The sequence below is a fragment of the Megalopta genalis genome, chromosome 6 (assembly GCF_051020955.1).
Source record: "Megalopta genalis isolate 19385.01 chromosome 6, iyMegGena1_principal, whole genome shotgun sequence".
In the NCBI taxonomy this organism is placed as follows: domain Eukaryota; kingdom Metazoa; phylum Arthropoda; class Insecta; order Hymenoptera; family Halictidae; genus Megalopta; species Megalopta genalis.
The window spans coordinates 13,345,759-13,355,438 of record NC_135018.1 but is presented as its reverse complement, the minus strand read 5'-3'; the positions used below and the strand labels follow the sequence as shown (position 1 = coordinate 13,355,438).

Here is a 9,680-nt window from a genome sequence, read left to right as displayed (position 1 = left end):
ACGCCCGCAATTTATGCCGAATAATGCGCGCTGTTCAGTGTGAGTAGCGAGTTAGACAAGTCTTGATTCCTACGATCATTTCGATTTGTAATCTCCATTGGAACTGTTCGATGTAGCATGTAACGGAAAAGTATTCTCTGTGTCTCACGAATGCGGATCGTCTTGCGCAAGCTATCCCAACACCGAGCTATACCAAAAGCAAGCGAGTAACAAAAAATAAAAATAAAAAAAATATGTATGATGTGTAAGCCAAGTGCCTTGTGTTCTGGTAACTAATCGTTGACTTGTAACTATTAGTGGAAACGAGAAAGAGAGCGAGACGGCGGCGAAACGATGGAAAGAACGAGGCCGGGAAGCTTTTTTGATATCAGCTCGAGGGAAAGTGAAGCGTGTCCTTCGGTGGGAGAAGAATTTCTCTTTATGCTTTTTCTTTTCGCGTCTGTTGAAAAACGATCGTGAGACGATCGTCGCTCTGTCCGCTCGCGAAACACATCTATTTTCGTCGCGATCGCGTTGCAGATCCGTAAACGACCGGCAAAACTTCGTTCTCTTAAGTTCCAACGAACGAACAGCGAAACGTTTTCGAATATTCTGACGGAGAGAAAATTGGTTGCGGTATCGATCCGCGAAGCGCACAATCGTCTAGATTTTTACCGTTTCTTACGCGAATAGAAACTTCTCATGTGCCAAGATTCATCTTTGTCCTTATTCTTCCATCCCGTCGTGACGTTGAAAAGTTCCACTGCCTGAATTCTAAAAATCGATCACATTTCCAAAATGGATCTCCGTTAATTCTGCAACGCGATTATTCCGCGTTTCGATGTAGCCGGTCCTAAACGAGAGAAACGATTTTCTGACGGTGCGGAGGAAGATGAAAGTATAGAGAGACGAAGCGTTTGTAAATGTTATTAGTCGACTGCGGATTTTATGTGTTTATTATGAAAATTACTGGATGAAATTTAAATGTCAGAAAAATTCTAAGATCTTATATCATCGTTTACGTATCATTTTCAACTTATTAAATTGATTAGGAAAAGAAAGGATCTCCTTGCTCGGCACTTGTTTATTGCAATTGATAAAGAAAATTCTTATTTTGCATAAAGATCCGCAGTCTAGTTATTAGTTTAATGATGGGTGCTAAACTGCGGAATTATGTGTACCATTAGGTTCGAAAGGATTTTCTGGTTATTATTCTTTGGCTGGAACTCCGTTGCCAAGAACGAATTCGATGAACCGAATCTGAGCAAACATCTTTCAGGATTGACAGTTGTCACGAGGAAGCAACTCGATAGTAAAATTTCTTTCACCATCGATACAGGAAAATGCAAATGTTACATTTGTGCGCGAAAGTCTACGACGTAATTTTACGTTTAAATATTATGCGCTGAAAAGACACGCACTGTTTTACTCGCGCGTAGAATGAATTGAATTAATTCAGGACCAATAATGCACACTGACAAAAAGGGATACTCAAAGCCTCGCTAACCTCCCACAGCTTTCATTATGCAGGAACATGGTCTAGACGAGATCAAGTGGTCGTTCAAGGTCGTTTCTTTAGAAACGTGTGAATTCAATTTTATCGTATTTCATTATCTTATTTGATTGTATTTTATTATCCTATTTCATTATATTTTATTAATTTATTTTATTGTATTTTACTATACAATTGCATTATCCTATTTTATTATCTATTGTATTTATCCTATTTTCATTAATTCATCTCCCCATTTATGGAGAAATTAATGAGACATTATTATGGACAGTGTCCACTACAAATTAGTGAAAACGCTTGAAGAATTTGAGAACAGTTATCTTCTTAGTAGACTACTGATCTTCATGAATTTATATATGTGCCAATTTATAAAATACGAGAAAGCATTTATCCATCCATTGTTAATAAGTAATAACGTTACTCGATTTAGTTTTCCTGCAATGACAGTTTTCATCAACGATAGGGGATAATCTATAAATAAACAATCTACGAAACGGAGAGTCTATAAAACTGAAAAACTGCATAGAAATCTACATTCTACTTATTGTCAAGGTTAGATTGTCGTTGTATAAAAAATATTAATTCTTATCTGTCTCTTGTTTCGTACAATCGACGCAGAAAAGATCCGGACGATAATACTTTTTGTTAAATAAACGGAAGCGGCGTAATGCGCGAACGTGTACAGGTGACCTTGAACGGCCAAAATGCATAATGTCTATCTAATTTCCCAGCCGAATATCCCCAAATCGCCTATTGTTACGTTATCGCTGAAACGATTAGAAGCGAGACCACGTCGAAATATTTTCACGGTATCGAACGGACAAGGGTGAAGCTACGCGCGAGCTGTTGTTAGGGTTGAATGACGGAATCGCTCCTGCCGCAGTGCACTCTGGACCCCCGTCCCGTTAAACGAAACACAGATGGGAGGGGTGGCAATTTTCATTTGTAGCGGGAATCGTTTGGTGTTGCGATAGGTGGCAAAAACAGCTGGTAGAACAATGGGATGCTAGTGTGTCTTCGTATGTGCGCGTGTATGTTGGACGTTTGCGTGTGCGCGTTCGGTGTGTTTCGACGAGAAAACGGCGCGCCTGAATTGCGAACCGGGGAAAAAGGAAAAAGAAGCGAAACGGACACGGGCGTGCACACGCGTACTTCGTTTCCTTCCGGCGACTCTTAATGTTTATCTTTTAACTATGAGGAAACGGAACATTAGATATGTCTAAAAGGAATTGATGTACATATTAGATCTTCGGTAGATAGGAAAGTGTCGTGGCCGAGGGAGCTCTCTGCATTCATGACGCCCCGGGAGAAGAAAGTTATTGCTCGCGACGATGTTCGACGACGGTTTCGGCCATCGCGATAATAAATCGCGAACGGTGCAATAACGACCGACGCGCCGCCTCATGGATGCATCGAATCGGATGATGAACCCATTAAGCGGACAATCTTCTGTTAGCTAGTCCTTAAATTCGCGCGTGTCGTGTCTCCGAGCGTGAACAAGCTGCGGAAAGTATGTATTAAATTGCGAGTGGCCAATGCGTTGCGCCCCATTTCACCCCTAACCGCTATCTTCTTCTGTTTCATCGCATGCCTGCTCGACGACGAAGGCGGGCGCGAGACGCTAACCCCATGATCTTCTTTCGTCGCGTTGGAAAGCTAAACTGAATTTGAATAACCGAGTGCCGAACGAACTGAAAACCGTCTTTCAAACATACCAAAATCTTCAGATTCAGAGCTTTCTCATTTCATCGGCACTGTTCTCGCTGTTGAGGCTTCGGCATCCGACGTTCGAAGCATCGAACTCGTTCCTCCGAGAACGTTCATTTCAAACTGAATCGCCATTCTGCGGAACGGCCTAACGCGTGAACATTTCGCTACTAACCGTTTGTGGCTAGCTCAAATAGTTGCTGAAAAATGCGACACCGATTCTGTCGCTTTCGAATAATTGTCGTTCGAATTTGTTTATCGTCGCTGCCTCGGCTTGTCGGATATGGTGCGCGGATTTAAAACGCGATTATCCTAGTTCCATCGGAAGACTAAGCATCAAAATGTCGGACTAACGATCAGAATTTTACGCATTTATGGGAAAATTGGGTTTCAACTTGTTGTCACCTTTTTGCAGTCGTTTCAACTCGAGCCATTCGAACTCGAATTCCAAGATAGCTTTTCCGAGCATAGTATTCCCATTTTATACAATCTCTGGAGCATTTTATGAATATGAAACTGAATTTTGTGACTCGTGCAACAGTTATACTTTCAACAGTTTCTCGAACGTAAACAAATTTCACGATGCTGGGATTACTTTTAAACGTGATGTAACAATCTTGAATGGCTGCTCGGGTCGCCGCTCGGGTGCAACGGGGTTAACACGATTAAAGAAAGGTTGTACTCGGCGCATCAGTCTTGCAATTGATGAGGAAATTTTCGATCTCGCAGAAAGATCCGCGATCCGGCGATTAGGATACGCAGAAGCCTCGTTAGCGAGAACTGTTCGAAATCATTCTAAAATCATAAAGCTTCGTTTCGCGTCCGCTTTTCAGGGTCGCGATCCCAACGAAAAAAAGCATCCTTCCTCTGAGATTCTCTTGTAGACGCTTGTTTTTCGAACTGTGAGGAAACATGACGCCACAGAAAACAAGAAAACCACGAACAGTCAAGGCTACGTCCCGATCGAACGTCGCGCGGCGGCACCATCGTGGTCGTCTGATCTAAAATCGCCGCGTCGAGCGCCGTGAATTCGATCGAGACCGTGGCAATTGGTTTACACGAGGAACGACTTCGTTGCCGCGACGTTCGACGAGGACGCAGCGTCAGTCGCCTGCGAGTCCGCGTTCTCGGCAAGAAATTTCGCCCGGAACGATGTGAGATATTTTGTACGATTTACGTTCGTTCGAAGGTGTAGGACGGTTCTTATTCGATACGGACTGAAATTAGCTAGAATATAAAGTTTTATCTTTGATAGCAGAAGCGTTGTTTCAAGACATGAACGTATAAAGAAGGAGCCGAACCTGCAAACTCGAACAGTAGGATGGTAACGGTTTCTCACATACGTATCTAGTTGTTCCGCGAACGATCGGCTCTCGTTCGACGAGCGACGAACGAAAACGGTCTTAACCGATCCAGGAAGAAAATCGAATCACCGACGGATCGCCGCGTGGCGATCGTATTACGAATCAGTATTACTATTACCAATATAATCAAAAGACGAAAACGCTTGGAGCAGTCTCGAATCAAAGTTCTGAGCAGAATCAATGAGAAGCTTACCAGGGCGTTAAGAGTATCGTGACAACAATCCCAGATCGCGATCGTTCGCGTTCGAGACGCTCAACGTCCCCCGATCGGAAACGCTTTACGTTTAATACCGTGCCAAATCGTCGTTGTATGTAACAGAAACACGGCTCGCGAGCCGAGCTTCGAATCAAGCAGTGCTAAAATGCAGGATCTAGGGTCCGAACCCCAGCGAAACACGCCGGACACTCTCTGGCGTGTCGATCGCAACAGAACTCGGATTTTTATGCATCTCTCGCGGCTAAATGATTAGCGAAATATCGGACAGTTAAGTTGTAAGCTCGCGAATAATCCTTCGGAAGCGTACTTTGCACCGTGCGATGCATGTTTATGTTAAAACGCGTTCGTAATTAGTGCGCAGATCCGTGCGAAGTTTCCTATTTCACAGTTTATTCGTCGGAAATCGCAATTTCTCTCGTAGATTCGTTGTAGCTAAACTAAACCGACGATGCTAGTCATTTTTGGCAATGTAAATGCTTTCACCACGAGTTTACACATTTTGCCTGTCGAGGATATTTTCAAGACGAAATTTCATTCGAATATATCGGATAAGAGATCGGCATTGATAAAATTTTATTCGACATTCGTCGATCGATTATCCAACTGAATTGACATTGATCTAAATAGCAATTTACCCGAGTAAGAATTTGTTTCTACAAATTAATTAATTCGGAAGATCGGTTTGAACAAAAATTGCAGAATATACCGTATTTTCCACAGTTCATCGATTCGCTTCTTCCGTGTGAATTTTTTAACAATTGGCTCGATCGGTTCAACTGTTGTCGATACATGCAAGCTGCGCAAGCATAAAGATCCGCGGGCTCTTTCCGCTCCTTTCGTAGAGAGAACCATTCCCGCCCCGTTTCTCTTCCGCAGATCTCTGTGTCGCTAGACACTTCTCGTGCGTGCGAAAATGGGGTGCCTCGTAGCCCACGATGGCGAACGTGTAGTATGCAATAATACCCTGAACAAAGAGTCAGGAATTTTCTATGTGTTTGTCCCCGGAGTGCGTGAGCTAGCAACCTACAACCCCGTCGATTCTTCGATCCTTCCTCGCCGAGATCCTCGACGGAAATCCGCGGGCACGCCGCGTCCCCGTCGATCCCGCGAGCCGAAGGTCGCCGATCGGACATCAAAATTGACAATCAAAACAGGCAGCCTCGCCGAGACATTGAGGCCGAGGACGCGGAGACGAGGCTCGGGCCCCGTTGCATTTCGGATTTAATAATCGTTGATCGTCGGCGACTGCTTCTGCGGGACACGTGGACGCGATGCCGCCGTTAACGGGGATTCCTCGAGATCGATGGTAAATTGATGTACACTACCGGTCGCGTTCCGCTAGGCGCTAGCTACTACTCATGATAATAAATCGGTGTATATTCCGCAGTAAACTGGATAACCGTGGCTGAAGCTCCAAATCAAAATGCACAGAATAATTCTCGTATACCTTTAAGCGATATATCTGTAAGCAACAGTATTACGATCACGGAGACCGTTGCCATGCGACCGTAGACAGGCGAACAGCACCCGGCTCGGATCGTTGATCGAGAACGGAGCGTTGAAATGGATCTTGTACACCGACGCCGAGCGAATTCGAGGATCAAAATTTCGTAGCCTTTATCCGGGAACCGTGGGAATCGCGTCGTTGGCCGTCGTTTACTATTTGAACGGGGGCGTGTGTCGATCGATCGGGCAGCGAGTCGACGAGAAATGGAGAAGATTAGGGGATCGTGTGCCGTGTCACAGCGTTGTTCATGGCTTTCTGTATCTCCGCGACGAAGGGAGAGCTCCGAGCCCTGCAGCACACTACTAACTTACACTGCTGACACTTTTTTAACATTGAGAAATAGATTCGGGACGCCGTTCGTGTGTATTATACTATATAGCAACAATCGTCGTGGAAAAATAAGAAATATACAATGTGGATATTTTATATAGGTATTACGTGCCGCAGGGTTGCGTTTTCCGTTCGCGCGGGCCGTTCGTTCTCTGTGTCCGAAGCTAAATCGTGTAGTAATCGATGTGCGGAGCCTATCTTCTCTATCCCATAGAGTGATTCTCAGTCGTTTATACAAATTTTCGTACGGCGCGATTAAGATAGGAGATTACATAATAGAGAAACGGGCTGACTGAGAATCACAACCCTCTTGAAACACCCGATCGCATTCAAGCATCTTTTCCTTGCGCGAACGTTCGGCCGCGACTGTTCGGCGTTCGCATCGGGAAACGGAGGACCGTGGGAACGCCGATGGATCGACGCCGAATCTTCGCGTGTCAACAATCAAAAACTATTGAAACGAAGAAATCAAAAAGCGAGAGGAGACGACAGGAAATGGAAGCGAAATGGTCTGACATATCAAAAGACAGGAAAGAAAAAAAAAGAATTTTTCTCGACTATAACAACTACATAGCAATATCTTTCTGCTCAATACGAATAATAAGGGAAGAGAGAACTAAAAAAACGTTGTTTTGGGAACGCTTTAAACCCGACGGACTTAGAGGAGGAACGCTCGACGAGTAGGCGGGTCGAGACGGTTTCTCGGACAAATTATCGCGTTTAGAACCGTGAGAAAATTTTTAGAGAGACGATCCCGGGACGGCTCCGATTCTTCCAAAGTATTTTTAGATCGTCATCCGCAAATCATTGAACCCGCTTTTCTCGATGGTCCGAGCTTGATCGGACAAGATGATGCTCGAACGGCTGGGTAGCTTACGCGGGAATATGACGCGATGTTCCGTAAATTCATTCGAACGCGTGCGAGAGATCAACATCCGCCGTTTTGTACCGTGTAGAAATGTCAGGCGGAAACGGGCTAATCGAATATCGGAACCGAGACGAACGAATCTCTCGAGTGTCGATGACAAGAAACGGATCGGTGTCCTGCGTATAAATATAAATATAAATATGAATATATGAATAATTTATACAGGATAAATGTTTGTGTGTTCACCGACGGAAGACGATGGGAAGAGCAGGAGGAGATAACGCGCCCGGTCTTCTTCTTTTTTTGGAGCTCGACAGGCGAGACTCAATTGTTGAGGATCGATACAAACATTCAATCTGCTCCGTGCCGGTCAAATTTGACACCACGATGAGAAAGAAAGCGAGAGCGTGTGTATGTGTGATGAGAGAAAGAGAGAGAAAGAACGAGAGAAAAAGAGAGAGAGAGAGAGAGACGGTTCGTTAGTGCGAGGATACGTACAACAGTACAACATAGAAACAAAACAAAAAAAATGTTTGTAAGATATCGACTAAGTCCTGAGAGGTTTAGGTTTCACTTTAAATTAATAGTTCGACAAAGACAATGTAAATGTACGAGAGATCTAATCATCCCAACCCCCATCGGGTGCTCTACCCCTTTCAACCCCTCTTCACACAAAGGAAAACTAAAACAAAAGATAAACGCCTCCTCGCCATCCTATCCCTCCCTCTATACGACGAGTGTAAAAAAAAATATCATGTAAAATTAACACACTGATTAATATAAATATATAAATATGTGTATGTATACATGTGCGTGCAAGTGCACCTGCATCCGCGCACGCAGGCCTGCAAGCGTGCGTGCGTGCGCGCGTGTATGTGCACCCTGGCAAAAATCGCAGCAACAACAAGAACAACCACAAAAAAAAATGATTGATTGTGAGTCATTTAAATAATTGTTATATGTATTTTCTATATATTATGGCAACTAATACAATGATATATGTATATATGATATATACGTATATATATATGTATATGTTTATGATATGATATATGATATGATATTATATGATACGATACGATACGATACGATACGATACGATACGATACGACACAATACGACACGACACGATACGTCACGACACGATATGACACGATACGATACGATACGATACGATACGATACGATACGATACGATACGATACGACACAATACGACACGACACGATACGTCACGACACGATATGACACGATACGATACGATACGATACGGTACAATACAATACGATACAATACGAGATGATACGACACGATACAATACGATATATGATATGATATATGATATGATATATAATATATATTTATATTGTATATACATATATACATATATTGAGATGACATTACGGTACTATTAACTAAGTGTAGTTAATATTAGGCGAGCGAGGGCTCGCATTTAACAATGGAGAAAGGTGGATAGGAAAAACGTTGGATCACCTTTAGTCCAATATTTCTATATATCTCGCTGACGAGAGAAACCGAAAAAAAACGTGAGCAGGAAAAATGGAGGGACGACGAAGGAGAGGAGAAGACGGGCCGGCGAACACGCGTCGCGAAATATGTAAAAACAAACAAACAAAAAAAAGAGAGAAATAATAATAATAATAATAATAATAAAGAACGGGACGCTCGAAACGACAGCCCCGCGTCTCCTCGAGCGAAACGGGGGATAACTCTTCTTCTTCTTCTTCTTCTTCTTCTTCTCCTTCTTCTTCTTCTCCTCCTCCTTCTCCTTCCTCCTCATCTTGTTCTTCTTCTTCTCCGCGAGTTAACGAGCGGAACGAGGACGAGACGAGCGCGCGGCGTCGTTTCGAGGGTGTGCCCGTTTTCCTATTGCAAATCAGAAGAGAGAAAGAGAAAGAGAGAGAGAGAGAGAGAGAGAGAGAGAAAAAAAGAGAAAAAAAAACTTGTAACACTGAGTGAAGAAATCAATGTGGAATTTGCAACAAAAAAAAATGTATTTTCTCACTCCCCACTGCGAGGTGTATGTTCATCGCTACATCTTATTTGGAACGAAAACCTAAATATTATATTATTATATAAAATTACTGTATAATTGTAACGAAAATTGTTTTTCAAACGATGTGGTATTTTTATTGTAGATATTATTATATAACAAATAAAATCATGATTCATTGTA

General features: G+C 43.1%; 1 protein-coding gene across 4 annotated transcripts in view; it reads left to right on the top strand.

Moving 5' to 3' along the window:
• Nucleotides 1–9,680, top strand: part of LOC117226122 (uncharacterized) — a 797,792-nt gene extending 788,112 nt beyond the window's left edge. For all 4 annotated transcript variants that reach the window (XM_076522565.1, XM_076522567.1, XM_076522568.1 and 1 more), the window contains one exon: nucleotides 1–9,680. This exon is cut by the window's left edge and continues 9,683 nt beyond it. The gene's annotated coding sequence lies outside the window, so the exon portion shown is untranslated.